We start from the raw sequence: 15,176 nt of genomic DNA on the forward strand, positions 1-15,176 counted from the left end.
TTGTATGATTGGATTACCGAGCAAACTACGTTTTCGATTTTTGGATGAAAAATCGTTTGGAATTCGACCCATATATGGCCTGCATTAGCCACTGTGCTGCTATATGAGGTCTTATGCAGGCCATAGATGGGTCAAAAATCGGCCGATTTTGTGGTCAAAAAACAAATCGGCCTACTTTCGCACTGTTAATGGGTTAATTGGTCGGCTGTTTTTCTGGATTTTGTCAGATATTTTTGATCGGTAAAGTTGGAAAAAAATGTTTTTACCGATAAAAAATCTGCGCATGAGCCGTGACCTGCAAGAAAAAGAAGAAGAAGTGGAAGAGGAAGAAGAAGAAGAAGAGAAGAAGAAGAGGAAGAAGAAGAAGAAGAGGAGGAAGAAGAAGAAGACGAGAAAGAAGAAGAGGAAGAAGAAGAGAAAGAAGAAGAAGAGAAAGAAGAAGAATTCCAGTCCGCTATTATATTTGACATTAAAAGTATTGCGGTTGCATTGTATCTATTTGTATCCGAAAAAACCATCTGTATCCGAAATGGATACAAATAGATACAATGTTGCAACTGCAATACTTTTTAATGTCAAATATAATAGCGGGGCTCTCTGCAGGGACAGAAGTAATTAAATGCCCGCCGTAGACGGGAAGAAAATTGGCCAATTTTTTTTACTGTTGGTGATAACGTTGGCCTGTTGAACAACCGATTTTTCATTTTTTTTTGTTAAAAAACCAGCCGGTTTTCTCCCCGTCTATAGCCTGCATTAGTGACTGAATCTAATGTGGTACATCAGTTCTGGACGTTTTGACTGAGCTTAGATCTACTTTAAAGGGAATCTTTAAGGCTAGGTACACATTTTTGCGGGGTGAGGAGTCTGTGTAAATCGCACGTTTTCCCGAACACAAAGGGGTGCCACTAACTCCTAATGGCACCCCCATGCACTAAAAAACTCCATGAAGTTTACTTCATGTGGAAAGGCATGGTCCAAAGCATCCTGCGATTCCTGTGCAGCTGTGCTTTGAAAGCGGTGCAGGGATTTTTTTATGCAGGATACGTCGGCGCAGCAGCCCACTCAAATGAATAGGCTGCTGTGCCCACGACAATGCGGCATGCAAACCCCCATAGATGTGAACCTCGGGTTACAGAGGAGTGTTCCCACATTCAGCAGTTTACTCATTTCAAAGGGCAAAATGTTTGGGCAAGTCTGTCAGGGTTCTGATAATTGTACAATGTAATAATACATTTGCAGTGGGTGTGCCATATTGAATGGATGCTGTGTGGGAGCCAGCAACAGGGCTGTCAGACCAGCTCCGGATTCTGTGCAGCTTTCTTCTATAAAATGAAAATGGAGATATAAATAGAAAGTGCATGAAACACTTCCTACCAATGACGGCATGGCAGCGTGAATTTGAGGAAGTGAAAGCGACTTCTACATTGTTCCAGCACTGTGATCTTCTTTTTACATGGTGTAGATTCACCTTAAATTCTAGTTTTGTGCTGCTTTGGGAAATCAATATAAACATGTTCTGGGATAGAACCAGTTTATAAAGGGAGAAACAGAATTTTAACAGTCACTAAATTACTTTTTTGCCACTGTGATCTGACTTCCTGTGAGAGGGCGGCTGTGTTCGTTCCCCATGATCCCCAGTATGTAGGAACGTAGCTACCTTCTTTTGCTCGCTCCCGAGATGGTCTATGGACTATGGGATTTGTACAGTGCATAGAGCAGTGTACATGACCACAACTTGATAAAGAAAATTACCGTATTTTTCGCTCCATAAGACGCACCTGACCATAAGATGCACCTAGGTTTTAGAGGAGGAAAACAAGAAAAAAAATTCTGAACCAATGGACTGTGGACACAGTACAGGAGATAACCAGAGACTGCGGATATAGTACAGGAGATGACCAGAGACTGCAGACATAGTACAGGAGATAACCAGAGACTGCGGACATAGTACAGGAGATGACCAGAGACTGCGGACACGGTACAGGAGATGATCAGAGACTGCAGACACAGTACAGGAGATGACCAGAGACTGCGGACATGGTACAGGAGATGACCAGAGACTGCAGACATGGTACAGGAGATGACCAGAGACTGCGGACACAGTACAGGAGATGACCAGAGACTGCGGACACAGTACAGGAGATGACCAGAGACTGTGGACATAGTACAGGAGATGACCAGAGACTGCGGACATAGTACAGGAGATGACCAGAGACTGCGGACATAGTACAGGGGATGACCAGAGACTGCAGAAATAGTACAGGAGATGACCAGAGACTGCGGACATAGTACAGCAGATGACCAGAGACTGCGGACACAGTACAGGAGATGACCAGAGACTGTGGACATAGTACAGGGGATGACCAGAGACTGTGGACATAGTACAGGGGATGACCAGAGACTGTGGACATAGTACAGGAAATGACCAGAGACTGCTGACATAGTACAGGAGATTACTAGAGACTGCAGATCTTTGCGGAGCGGAAGGGGGGGGACGGGTACCCAAATTTGAGAAGTACATGCTCCCACTTCCGCGCAGTTGTCCTCCCACCCCGTCTTCTGGGACACATGACAGGTCCCAGAAGACTGCCTGACCATTCACAATGTGCTTGCCCATGAGCAGTGGGCATCCGGCTGTGAAGCCACAAGCTGCCCACACTAAAGATGCCGGCACCAGGAAGAGAAGACGGTGAGGACACCACTGGACCAAGGAACAAGTAGGACCGAGGAGCAGGTTCTGCTGCACTGAAGAGCTAAGTGGCCAGCCAGGTATTCTAACAAGGCGGCGGGAATACCGGGCCAGCTGCTCCATATTCGCTCCATAAGACGCACAGACATTTTCCCCCATTTTTTGGGGGGGAAGGTGCGTCTTATGGAGCGAAAATACGATAAATAATGCCCTGCAAGGTAGTCATAAGTGAGTTAGTATGTATCAAATACTAGCACATTATGAAAGACTTACCTTAAAATGATGAAATATAGAAAAAAGACTTACGTACATGAGATTCCAGTGTTTAGGTGCAGGGGTGGAAGGCATAGACGAATCATCCAGCCTCTTTGCCAGCAGCCTGTAAAACTCTATGAGAGGCTGAAAGCTGCTACGGCTGGACACTGTACTAAGTTGTACGGGCAGTATGTACCCAAGTCAATGTGATTAGAGAAATGGAGGAGATGGCCCTATATTGCCATGTATGAGGTGTCATATAAAATAGAGTGTTGTCTTATGGCTGGATATACAGGAAACCTTAGAATAGGAACAATTATTCTAAAGTATCTCTCCAAGATCTGTCATGTTACTCACCTTCCACGAACAGATGTTCAGCGAGATATTTGGCTAACCGTCATAACGATACCGTATGGTGTTCCTATTCTTTTTTTCTATCCCTTTCCTCTTCTTCCTTTCCCTTTGGCTTCTCCCCTTCCTCCTTATCCCCCTGATTCTTTTTGTTCTGAAAGATCATTCTAACTTATGGCCATGCTGGGTGTCAAGGAGTTCCTCATTAATTATGTACTCTATGCCAACTGAGTAGACACTCAACCACCACACCTATATACCCCTCCAGCTTTCAGCAGCAATGGATTCCACTGTTCTAGGAAGGCTTTGCTCAAGATTTTGGAGGGTGTCTGTGGGAATTTGTACCCATTCAGCCAAAAGAACGTTTGTGAGGTTAGGTACTGATGTTGGAAGTCTTTTCTTGTGTTCAATGTTCCAGTTAATTCTAAAGGTGTTAGGTAGGGTTAAGGCCAAGGTTCTGTGCAGGCCACTCTAGTTCCTTCTCACCATACTCATTTGTTGAAGAAAAAGGCCTTCAACAAAAATGTCTGAAATGTCATAGTATGCTGCAGCATTATCAGTACCTTTTACTGAAAACACCTGAGCTCAATCATTTGGAGGGGAGTCTATATGCTGTACTTTTGGCCATATAGGAAGGTGTTCCAGTCAGGTGTCAACAAACCTTTGGCCATATTGTATTTATGGGGCTCACAGAGAAGTTTCCTGCTGTCAGAATATTATAGCTCAACGGGAGTGATTCCCTCATCTACCTAGAATGTGTGGATGGGGGAATCAGGCCATTTTTTTTTTTGTTCAACCCACTGGTTGAATGAAAAAAATGACTAATGAATGGGCTGCTTTAGTGTTTACACTGTCTGGACATCTCCACTCTGAGCTCCTAAAAAGTAGAGAACACCTAATTTTAGCTGATCTTCCTCTTCACCTCCACTAGCCCTCTGAGCTTGGACCCTCTCTGCGTTCTCCCCATTAGATGGAGTAAAGTTATATATTTTACTAAAGAGCGTTGACAAATCACCAAGAGACAACTGGAGCGGCACTGTGTGAGGATATGAGGACAGGCACGGTAAGCCTGGTGATAGATTCCAGAGTGTGGCAGCTGGCCCTTTATCTATATCCACTCATCCATGTTACACCGTGGCTTATATTACCAGACATCAGCAATAGCCAAGGTCTCCTGTGGGCAAGGATTCCTATAGGTTATAACTCATAGTTATTAAAATCATAAAAAATAATGACTCATACCGTACATGAAACCCACAATACTTCAAACTGAACAGGATTTTGTACTGTATGTTGATGGGAGTGAATGTGTAGCATGGATCACATTATAAATCCTTACAAAAACATGCCTGTTGCCTTTGCTGTCTTGGGGCTTGTGGTGATCTGAGTTATATTTCAAAGGGTTGGTCCACCCAAATCTGATGTTTCAGTTTTCGGTAGATGCTGAAGAGTTAAACTGCTGGATGGTTTGTTATATCTCTTTGGGACTGTTGGTGAGATCTCTATGCTTGAGTTCCCGGATCTGCACACCTGCTGTAGCCATTATAAGAGGCTCCCACCTTTCCTGATGGTTTTTGTTTTATACTACATAGAATGTATTTTACATTATATAGAATGTAACAGGAACAGCCAAAACTCCCAGGTGGACTGGAACACAGTTGAGAATTATGGCAAGGAGATCTCACTGTTGGAATATCCAAGGTATATGCAAAGCCAGGGAATATTTCAGCTCATTAGATTTTCTTTATAAATATATTTCTACTTTTTTGGACTGACACTTAAAGCATTTGGGCACACCTGGATTTTTGTGAATTCTCAAGCGACTTTAACTTTCAAAAGGAATTAGGAAAAATCTTCAACTGAAAATGAAGCCTTGAGATGCATACAAAGGGTATGGCCTACTATCTCAGTATTTTTGTTTTTTTTAACCTGACATTGATAGACTGCACCAAACCACCCCACTCCCTATTATCAGTTGTCTGGTGATTCTGGAACACACTTGCTTGTGATGCTGGAATACACCCAGCGAGAAGCCTGATATAAAGAAATAAAGGCCCAACCCCAGGTCAAGCACATTGTTTTTTTGTTTGCTTTTAATATTTGAATTCAGAATGAATGTAATTTTCTGAATGAAAACCACATTCACTGTTAGAAATTAGTTTGTTTCTAACAGGGGACGGCATTCCATATATGGTGGCAGTCAGGGGCGGACTGACAACTCATGGGGCCCTCGGGCAGTAGGGGATCATGGGGCCCCTGTGTCCTTGCTCACACTCAAAAATCCTATAAAAAAAGGTACCAGGGGCATTTCATGGGGCCCCCTACTGACCCCGGGCCGTGCCCAAGTGCTCGAATGGTCAGTCTGCCCCTGGTGGCAGTGCCCCAAGGTGAGGCGTTTTTGGATTCAAGTTTATAACTTTATCAACGCCCTCACCCAGATTAACTTGAAAAAAATCCCCAAAATATGCATTTCTATGCAGCCCGGTGCACCGAGACATTCAAGGAGACTGATTAATTTAATCTTTGTGGCAGTAAAAATAACTATAGCAAGATCATGGAGGTCGGCCATGATACCATTTGACTTGCTCAAGGCTAAACTGTCCTGGATTTTGATAAATGAGCACCTTTCTGCCATCCTAACCAGTTTGAGAAATCTTGGGATCCCTGGATAATACCAGCTGGGGAACCCTTGAGATAATCCACTTTGGGCATCCTGGGATTGGAGAGTTAGCAAGTGGATTTTCTCTTTTTTCTTATTCTTTCTCTTCTTCATTATTTCCTATTTGTTCATTTCTTCTGATGTGGAACGTCCCTATACAACGCTTGCGGGACATCCACTTTTTCTTTTTAATTGGGTTGCAAGGCCTTCCTCCCCCTGACGGAGGATGTAAGGGTTCTTGAGTATAATACATGAGCCAAATTTTCTAGATGGTTCCTCCGTTTTTTTTGTTTATATAGCTATATTTTGTTGCGTCTTGGAGGATAAGCTCTTGAACAATTGTTATCACTCATTCTTAGTCCTCATGCACACGGGATGTTTTTACAGCGGCTGTTTTTGGCTTTTCACGTTTTTTTCTACATCCAGTAAACCCCCCAGCATGTTATCCTATGTGTCCATGCACACATAGACTGTAATCAATGTTTTTTGTCAGGGGGCGTTTTTTGGCTGGAAAAAAAACCCAGGACAAGTGGGGTTCTAGAGGAGTTTTTTCGTTGTAAAGACGCTCTAATGCTGAAAAGCGTGGCAAAATGTGGTAAATCACTGCAAAACAGCATTTTTGGACTTTTTTTGACCAAAAAAAATTTATATTTTTTTCCAAAATAAATTATAAAAAATGCGGCAAAACGCTAATGCAAAAACGCTGAAAAACACGTTTTTAACGTGACTTTACGCAGCTGACGTTACCAGCGTTATTAAAACGCCCCGTGTGCATGGAGCCTTAGAAGAGTTAAGTTGCCATTTGTTTGCCTAACCAGCCAAGTGCCACAGCCATACTACAGTTGCAAGAAAAAGTATGTGAACCCCTTGGGATTTCGTGGAGTTTTGCATGAATTGGGCAATAAATGTGCTATGAACGTCATCTAAGTCACAACAATAGAAGAACACAGTCTGCTGAACATAATACTACACAAACATTAGATGTTTCCATGGTTTAATTGCACATAACATGTAAACATTCACCGTGCAGGGAGGAAAAAGTATGTGAACCTTTGGACTTAATAACTGGTTGACCCTCCTTTGGCAGCAATAACCTCAACCAAACGTTTCCTGTAGTTGCAGATCAGACCTGCACAATGATCTGGAGTAATTTTGGACCACTCCTCTTCACAAAACTGTTTCAGTGTAGCAATATTCTTGGGATGTCTGGTGTGAATCGCTCTCTTAAGGTCATGCCACAGTATTTCAATCGGGTTGAGGTCAGGACTCTGACTGGGCCACTCCAGAAGGCATATTCTGTGCTGTTGCAGCCATTGTTTTGTTGAATTACTTGCATGCTTTGGGTCATTGTCCTGTTGCATCACCCATCCTCTGCGGAGCTTCAGTTGGCGGACAGATGGTCGTACATTTTATGCCCAATTCATGCAAAAATCCATGTAATCCCAAGGGGTTCACATACTTTTTCTTGCAACTGTATGCTTTGTGTAAAGAGGTATATTCTTCAAGGCAATGGAATATGTGTCTTCTGTTATTTTTGAATGTGATTGCTCTCTGTATGTGGATGAATTCGGCTTTGTATCTCTTATGTCGTATTTTACAATGTTCTCTTGTACTTCTTTACTTTGACATTTTCAATAAAAATGACTATAAACGAAAAATATTTTACATCCTGTTCCTTCAAATTTTCATGTCACAGTGGTTGAAAAGAAATGTCACTTTGAACCCACTAATAATTAGAAAATCAAACGAACGTTCTTAAAACAAAACAATTTTGTATGAAATGAATGTATGGCCAGTTTTACTTCAGCTTGCTCCCCATTTACTTCTATTATGAGTACAATTGTGGCCCTGTGTGTCCAGTGTGTATAAAGATAGATGAGATTGTCTGCGGATCTCTATAGGACTCTATGGAAAGCAGATTGGAATAACAGATGATGGGAAGCTGTGAGCAGTAGATGGTGATTTACATGCTTTGTATGACTGGATACCAACCATGTCATTTGGGCTTTAAGAGAATAAAGACATCACTGACTCAAAAACGGCAAACAGAAGACATGTGAGGCTAGAAAATCCGGTTTTTCACACCATGAATCATTTTTTAATCCATTCATTGAGAACTATTTGCTGAAGAGTTCCTGTAAAAAAAACACTCAGCACCCTAAAAAGTTACAGGAAATAAAGATGAAATAGAAATGTTTATTTATTTCACTGTTATGTGATATAGGGATCATTTCTTGTCACTGTGCCACTGCGCCAATTTTGGGAAAATGTGTGCAAACGCATCTAAATGCTAGCCACGATTAGCGCTTGGGCATTTCTTCATGACAATGGAAAATACTCTGACCAATCACATGAATAAGCCCTGGTTCACACTGATGTGGTGTGGAATTCGCTGCGTTTTATTATTTATTTCAGGTACTTATATAGCGCCGTCAATTTACGCAGCGCTTTACATATATATTGTACATTCACATCAGTCCCTAACCCTCAAGGGACGTACAATCTAAGGTCCCTAACTTCCATTCATACATACACATACTAGGGACAATTTTAGACAGGATCCAATGAACCTACCAGCATGTCTTTGGAGTGTTTTCAGTGCGAATTCCGCACCGCATCAGAATCGCACCCGTTCATGGGAACCGCTGCGTGTGTGTTTGTTAAGTTAATTACACCCCGAAAGCGGTCCGCAAAACGCAGTGTGATGTGCAGAATTGGATCGCATAGGTGTGAATACCCATGCGAACCGATTCTAATGCGGACCAAAAAAGGGGTCCTGCAAGTTTTTGGTGCAGATTGCGGTGCAATTAGAGCCATACATACAGGGGCGGACTGACCATTTGCAAACTCAGGCACTGCCCGAGGGCCCGGGGTCAGTAGGGGGCCCCATGAGATGCCCCTGGTACCTTTTTAATAGGCTTTTTTGAGTTTGGGCAAGGACACAGGGGCCCCATGATCCCCTATTGCCCGGGGGCCCCATGAGTTGTCAGTCCGCCCCTGCATACATAATATATGGCTCCGATTGCACCGCTAACAAATCGCATGTGATTCTCACAGGAATGCGGTGCAGTTCCTGTGCGAATCACATGTGATATACCGCACTGGATATATGTGAACCCAGGCTAAATGTCCAAGCACTATATATAGCTAAATGCAGCTAAACACGGTACCACGGTTTCTGCAGCCAGGAGAGCTAAACAGCGAGAGTTCATGTGTGCATGTGGCCATATTATTCTGGTGCACACACATGGGGGATTTTCAGAGTATGTGCAGATATGCCAAACTTTGGGCCCATCACTGCGCATGTGTGGGAAAATCCATGCATGTGCAGATGTACTATAGGACTCTCCCTGGACCTGAAGCCCTGACTCACATCTGCACACATGCAGAATGGGGGGGGGGGGGGGGGTAGTGCGGGATTGCATGAATGTCATTGAAGCCTAGGCAAAAAGCATTTAAAAAAATACAAAATGAATTTCCAAATGTGAGAGAGGGAGGGGGGAGAAGGCAAGGCAAACTAAGTGTGAATTTTGGTTGAAGGTCCACTTTATTCATATAAGACCATGGGTATGAGGCCCATTATTTTTATTGTTGAGCTCAGAGTGAGGATAGGTTAGAACTTCTCCTTCAGGTTTTAGTCCTCATGCACACGGGATGTTTTGATAACGCGGGTAACATTAGCTGTGTAAAGTCACGTTAAACACTTTTTTAGCATTTTTGCATTAATGTTTAGTGGCATTTTTCTGCATTTGTGTTTTTTATACAAAAAAAATAATTATCTGTGGTCAAAAAAAGTCCAAAAATGCCGGTTTGCGGCGTTTAACCGCGTTTTTCTGCATTTTTCAGCGTTAGAGAGTTTTTACAGCTAAAACATCCTCTAGAAACCCACTAGTTCTGGGTTTTTTTTCCATCCAAAAAACATCCCTGCCAAAAATTGCAGTCTGTGTGTGCATGGACACATAGGACAACATATTGGGGGGTTTACTGGCTGTAGAAAAAAATGTCAAAAAACAGCGGCTGTAAAAACATCAAGTGTGCATGAGGACTTAATGGTTTTATTGCTGTGTCTCAGCAGGAGAGGGGCTTTCCCCTTATTTCCTTTCCTGTCACTGTGAGAGAGGGTCAGAGAAACAGGTAGTAAATCTAATCTGGCTGCATTGCATAAAGAAGTACAGAGACCCAGTGATGACATCACTGAGTCTAAAATAAGGTACGTTATGAAAATAAAAGACTTTATTAGCACCTTTCCAAAACCGAGCTCCTGATTTGCCCCCCAGCCCGTGCTCCCCCCTCACCCTCTCCATCACGACCAACAACGCCACTATCAGTTCCACCCCACAAGCCAAAGTCCTAGGTGTCACTCTAGACCAGCAATGGGCAAACTACGGCCCGCGGGCCGTATACGGCCCGGCGGACCTTTTAATCCGGCCCGCGGAGCGTTATACATTGGCTGTCAGGATGTGTGTAGGCGGGGCACCATGACGAACGTGAGAGGAGCTAGGTTCCTCTCACAGTCCGCCCTGAAGACCGGAACGGCGTGGGAACACGGCGAGAGGAACGCACGGAGCAAAGGTAAGTAAATTGACACAGGGGGGACTTGGCTTACTACTTGGGGGGGAATAGTACTATGGGGGATGAATTAATATTGGGAATGAATTACTATAGGGGGGATGAATTACTATATGGGGGATGAATTACTATATGGGGGATGAATTACTATGGGGGATGAATTACTATATGGGGGATGAATTACTATGGGGGATGAATTACTATGGGGGATGAATTACTATATGGGGGATGAATTACTATGGGGGATGAATTACTATGGGGGATGAATTACTATGGGGGATGAATTACTATGGGGGATGAATTACTATATGGGGGATTAATTACTATGCTTACTATGGGGGAATATTACTATACTTACTATGGATGACACATACACATCATTCATCTACTCTTGGTCCGGCCCCCGGGTCCAATATATGAACCCATTGCGGCCCTCAAGTCAAAAAGTTTGCCCACCCCTGCTCTAGACTCAAACCTGTCCTTCCAACCCCATGTCCAATCGTTGGCAAACTCATGCAGGCTCCACCTCCGCAACATCTCCAAGATACGTCCGTTCCTAACCCCAGACACTACTAAACAACTCATTCACTCCCTTATTATCTCACGTCTGGACTACTGCAACTCCCTTCTCACCGGCCTACCTCATCACAGACTGTCCCCACTTCAGTCTATCCTGAACTCAGCGGCCAGACTCATCCACCTCACCAACCGCTCCGCTTCTGCCACCCCCCTCTGTCATTCCCTCCACTGGCTCCAGATTGCCCAACGCATTAAATTCAAACTACTAACATTGACGTACAAAGCCATTCATAACACTGCCCCAAACTACCTCACCGACCTGATACTCAAATACCACCCAACCCGTACTCTTCACTCCTCACAAGACCTCCTACTTTCTAGCTCCCTGGTCTCCACCTCCCACGCCCGACTGCAGGACTTCACCAGGACTTCCCCCATCCTCTGGAACTCACTACCCCAATCCATCAGACTGCCACCTACCCTCCTCACCTTTAGGCGCACTCTGAAAACCCATCTCTTCAGGGAAGCCTACCCCGCCCTCACCTAACAGTCAATCTCCTCCTCTTCTCCCACCACTCCATCCCCCACAGCCACTTCCTCCTGTACCACTATCCCCTCCCTCCTAGATTGTAAGCTCGAAAGAGCAGGGCCCCCGAACCCCTCGTGTATTGTTTTGTTACTGTATTGTCTCATGTTCTGTCCCCCACTATAATGTACAGCGCTGAGCAAATCTTTTAGCGCTATATAAATACTGTGTAATAATAATGTTGATGATCAAGGAGGAGTGTGGGAGAACCAAATATAAGTAGACCTTAGACTGTACACCACTTGAGGGTTAGGGACTGATGTGAATGTACAATATATGTGTAAAGCACTGCGTAAATTGACGGCACTATATAAGTACCTGAAATAAAATAAATAAATAAAGGGAAATCTCCCCAATAGGGACACAGACTGCAACTAAAACATTTTTATAGCAGAGTGATGGCAATGGGGTAAAAGATCAGGGAATTGCAACCCCCCCCCCCCCCCCCGGCTGTCCCAGATCAATGAGTGACTTTGGCTAGAGTGTGGCATTTAAAGGACTCTCATGATGTTGAAAAAACAAAATACCAGTCAGTTTTAACCTCTCCCAGCCTCTCCAATGATCTGCTAGTGTTTTATAAAGAAAAGCTCTCCTTTGCTCCCTGTCCTCCCTGTTCTACGCTTCTCCCCTAATTGAAGCCCGATTTGTGGGTGTTTCAGTTGTTGAGCTGTGGCAGTGCTCAGTGGACACCACGACCTGTGTAGTGAGCGTGCTGGTCAGATTCACCTTTCCATTGCAGACATCAGTTACACAGACCTGGAAGCATCCCCGCAGCACACCGCAGTAGATAAAACAAGCAGGTATCCCTTGAATTGCTGGCTCCCCCCTACTGCAAGGGATAATTTTACTGTTTCTTGCAGTTGGACTTTAATCTGGGCAGACTTCCTAATAGTAACAACAGTGGACCAAGCATACGTAATGTGACAGCTTAATAAAATGTAGTATCCCTTTACATAGCTGAGGGGGGTAATTATTAATTATTAGTTAGAAGGGCTGAGCAGCAGCCTGGGGAAATAGTCAGCGGGGTCAAATTTGGGTCAGGGCTGAGAGGCTTTGCAGATCAGTTCCTGGATACCTCCCCCTGCTCTAGAATCTTGGAGAAGATTCTAGAAGCAGTGGGAGGGGGTGAGGAGGAGCTGACACACTCAAGGGACTTTGGCCAACCCCAAGTAGGAGGCTTGGCATTGGGCTAGGGTAGCCTTTAAGTGTGGCTGAGCCTGCTCAACAGCAGGAGAGTTCAGGTGGAAGATGTGAGGAAGGCTGAGATGCAGGAGCCTGAAAGGGGGCCCAGTGTAATGGGGTCTACCTAAAGGCCAGGACCTGGAAAGAAGGATCACTCAGTCTCACCAGTCCCTGGATGGAGGACCACCCGTGGAACCTGGGGAGGAGCCAGCCCAGCAGAAGGCCTGAAGGCAGCCACCAACCCAACCAGCTCACAGGCAAGGACTGACTGAGTAATCCTACACTCCCTGGGCCTGTTAAGGGGGAAGAGCATTCTGGTGGGAAACCTGACTAGCTCCATACCTGGAACTGTTAACTCTTTCAAGAGTCAGCCACTGGATCTCCTTGCTCAGGGATTCCTCCAGATAGCTGGGTAAAGAAGATGATTTATCTGGGGTCTGGGGTGGTACACCAAGAGAGGCTGGAGAGCTCTCCTAGAAGAGAATTTCCTATTGTGGACTTCAGTTTACTGTTCCTTGGGCATATCATACACCCCTTACCCTATCCAAGTCCACCACCCTTAATAAAACATAAAAGCCGAGCTCAAGGACTATTTACTGTCTACAGAATGTAAATCTGTGGAAAATGCTTGTTGCTTGGCTGTGCAGGACTATAGGGGGACCCAACTCTTCAGCAACTCCTATAGGGGTAGTGCTACAAATACAAGAGAAATGGGAGATAGTTGTCGGCCCATAACAGGAAATTCCTAACCAATGATCTTTATGGTAGGATCACCCTGGATGTTTATGAATATAAAAACTTTTAAAACTTTTTACAGATGAACACAAATATTGTCTAAATACATTTGGTATGTGAATTCTTCCTTGAATCTCGGTGTGCTTTCAGTATTTCTTCCAGATCTATGCAGTAATCCGGTGTGAGACTTTCCCTTTGCGCAGGAGATTCCTGTAATAAAGACAAGTCACTACTGCTCTCTATTTGTGCAGGGTGACTGGTCTTGTCTCCACCCCCTCCTATAGTTTTCTGTAGTGGGTGGGGCCTGCTGGGTCCCTCCCACAGCTATGCTCTCTGCACAGCCTATGTAAACCACAGTGTTGATGGCACTGTTGCTTTTACAAGGTAATAACTGGGTTTGCAAAGGCATTAGGAGCACAAAAGTAGACTCCTCTTTGGCCATTAAGGAATATATTTAAAAAGAAAGAGAGTTCAGCTTCTTGGCCAGTGTGGGTTAGGCATTACATTGACATTGGTAGATTTAGTGGTTCTAAACATTGCCTGCACACACTGTTTGTGTCGTGTGTGCTGCCGCTGTGCGCATACAACCGCTAATTTGGTTGGCTGCTTGCAAATAGATCCTCTGACTGACCGTTGACATGGTGTGTGTCCTGCGTTGGTGTTTCTGCAGCTTTGGCAGCTGATTGGTCAGTTTGTATGCGGCCATAGCACAGAGAGTTTCTGCTTCCAGAGGTGGCATTTAGCGGTCTCTGAACGCAGCAAACGGCCATTCGCGTCAATTTTTTTCAGGCTAGGTTCACACCTGTGCAGGTTGCATTTGAGCCATTTATGCATTGCGTTTTTTACGCATTTTTACTGCAATTTGCATTTTTTATTTTTCTTGTTGCTAGGCAGATTGAAAACGCAAAACACATTACAAACGCAGCAAAAACGCAATACATGCAGCTTTTCTATTGAAGTCTATAGAAACAAAAACGCAACTTTTTGTGTTCAAAAAAGTCTTTGCCCCTTTCCAAAAAAACACAGCGGGTGAAAACGCAGAGATGTGAATCTGTCCCATTGGAAATCATGTTAAATGGTCTGTGCTGCGTTTCTGGAAAACGCTTCGGTGTGAACCTAGGGTAACAGCAGAGATTTTGTCCATTGTCTGTATTGAAGCTGGAAGAGGCTGCTTCTGGCCCTGCACACGTCCACCTTTCCCGCCTAACTAGTCCCTTCCATTGTGATCCCCAAACAATGGATCCAGTCCTGTGAAGGCTGGACGCTGATCCCATCATAGGAGTACAATGGGAAGGTGTCAGCTGGGTGTCCTGCTCTCTCTGTGCCCAGATCACCCTGGACAGCTGTGCACTCTGCACCCCTCACACTGCTCTCTGACTTCTCTCTGCTCTCATAATTCCCCTTCAATCTGGGACTGAACCATTCCACCAGAGGGGGATCCTTGATGCTGCATAGTCACAAAGACTGCAGAGCAGGCTGCCGGCTACCCTCTCTGGGCTCCATTAGTACAAACCAGAGAGGGGGGTGCTGGAAACTTTCTTGTTTTTATTTTTATTTCATAAAACATAAACTTTTGTAAGAGTTTGAAGTCTTTACTGTCAGTGATACTGTGCTGTCATAGGAACAGCTGG

At 44.4% G+C, this 15,176-nt stretch overlaps 1 protein-coding gene across 1 annotated transcript in view; it reads left to right on the plus strand.

Annotated features, from left to right (window-relative positions):
• TACC1 (transforming acidic coiled-coil containing protein 1) overlaps positions 1 to 15,176 on the plus strand; it is a 162,376-nt gene that overhangs the window by 31,890 nt on the left and 115,310 nt on the right. The gene's annotated exons all lie outside the window — the stretch shown is intronic.

This window comes from Staurois parvus, unplaced genomic scaffold (assembly GCF_062004578.1).
Source record: "Staurois parvus isolate SC_StPar_1 unplaced genomic scaffold, SC_StPar_1.0 ptg001328l, whole genome shotgun sequence".
NCBI classification, from domain to species: domain Eukaryota; kingdom Metazoa; phylum Chordata; class Amphibia; order Anura; family Ranidae; genus Staurois; species Staurois parvus.